Consider the following 2,058-nt stretch of genomic DNA (forward strand, 5'->3'; position numbering starts at 1 on the left):
GCGACTCGGCGGGTGACACGGAAACATGGCGCAGCGCCCCTCCCCCGCCCGCCTCCCCGCGCTCCCGCCTCGCACTTCCTCCCGCCCGCGCGGCTTTTGCAGTTCTGCTCTGCTGTCGGCCCGGCACCATTACGCCAGCAGCCTCTCCGAGGCGGCCCCGCGCGTCTCTTTCCCCTTTGTTTTCGGGGTCTATAGAAAACGTTTGCTTTTGTCCCGAGCTCTCGTTAAACCAAACTTGTGGTGGCAACGCCAGGCGCTGCGGGCGGGGAGGGGCCCGGGGATTTTGGCAGCAGCCGACCAGAGCGTGGTGGAAACTTCTCTCGCTGGGTTCCCCGCCACCCCGCCTTCCTCTCTCCCCCCCTACACACACACACACACACACACACACACACACACACACACACACACACGCAGGCCAGCAGGCCTGCCGACGCTTCCCCCTTCTCCCCAGAGAGGCCTCAGCGCTCCAGGAAGGAGGTCTGGGCCTGAAGAGCCTGGGGTGCGTGTCTGTGAGCCCCGAGTTTGGGGCACTCGGTGACCTGGCTCCTGGCGGCCCTGACTTGCCTCTCCCTCTCCTTGATCTTTGGGGCTTTGTATGAGCCGGTGGAAAAGGAAGGGGAGAGAAGAGAAGAAAGTGGTTCGTGTGTGGGGTTTTTATGTTGTTTGTTGGAACCTCTCACCCCCGCTGTACAGCCTCCTTTATAGGATCTCGGGGGAGAAAGGGGACCGTGGGCTCCACGGGGAAAGGGTCAGAACCTTAGGCCTGGGAGCTGGACCGTCCTCTGCTGGCTGGCTCGGCCACCCTCCTGCAGAGTGGGGGCCAGGTCCCTCCATACAGAGACACCAAACCTCCCTCCCCGGCGCGGGAGCGCCAGGCCCCCCTCCCCCCTGGCGCGCTCCCCAGTCCTGCGCGAACGCCCGTGGCTCTCCGCACTGGAGCTGCTCAGGCGGCAATTTTTTAAGCCTGCAATTAAGCGAGGCGTCGCCGTGTCCTCTGCTAGTGTCGATCCTGTCAGTCGCACATGGCCTTGGTGCTCCGGTCCGAGGCCCCGCGATTAGTCACAGGCTCGCTTCGCTCCTTCCCTAATCCGCCTCTGCAGGCAGCCTGGGGACGCGGCCGACTTGGCGGCGTTGGCAGGGAGCCACCGCGCGCGGGGCGGGCTGCCTGGCCAGTCCCAGCCCCGCTGCGCCTGAGCCGGCGCGGGCCCCGGGGTGCGGGCTTGGTACTCCCTCCCCTCTCGCAGCCTCCAGGCTGGGGCGGCGGCGCCCCTCCTTCTCGTCCTCCTCCCGGGCCCTGGGAGATCTATTTGCGTGGTGTCATTTGTGTTTCAGTGCGTTCGAACGCGGGGAGGCGAAATCCTTATTGATGTGCCTGTGTGGAGCCCTGGGGTTGTCGGAGCGGTTTGATTTAGGGTGTTTGTGTTGCCTTAAGCGAGAAACGAGAGGAAATCCTCGCAGCGCCTTCGGCGGGCCAGGCCCCCCGGAGCATCCCCCCCGTGCGCCGCGCGGAACTGTCCGCCGCCTGGACCTCGGCGCGCCGAGCCCACAGCGAGCAGGTTGAGGGCCAGGCGGGCGGCCCATTATGACTCATAAAACCGGGCGGCCTAATCACCAGCTGCCAACCCGTTTACGTGTGGCGCTTCCCAATGCTCCGTTCGCCCAGCCCGGGCCTCCAGCGGTTCGCCCCGCTCCGTGGGGACGAATCCAGTGGCCGCTCTTGCCGGTGGGCAGCAGGCCTTCCCTTCCCGGGCGACCCCCTCTCTCCCGGCCTTTGCGCCGCTCGCCAGCAACTCCTCGGCTTGGACAAATAGCTTTGGAGGGCGCCGGCCGCGCGGAGCCAGTAAATCAATCATTAACTCCCCAGCGAAACCCTGGCCAGGGGAGGGGGGGAGTGGCGCCAGAGCGAGCCGTGGGGCGAGCGCCAGGCCCCCCGCTTCGGGTTAGGAGCCATCCACGTGCCAGCCTAGGGGCGTGGAGGGGCAAGTCTTCCCTTCCCCCTCCCTTCCCCCCCCCCCCCCGGGGGCTTTTTGAACCCCCTTTAAGGAAAGCCTTTTGCTT

The sequence above is a fragment of the Myotis lucifugus genome, unplaced genomic scaffold, assembly GCF_000147115.1.
Source record: "Myotis lucifugus unplaced genomic scaffold, Myoluc2.0 scaffold_76, whole genome shotgun sequence".
In the NCBI taxonomy this organism is placed as follows: Eukaryota; Metazoa; Chordata; class Mammalia; order Chiroptera; family Vespertilionidae; genus Myotis; species Myotis lucifugus.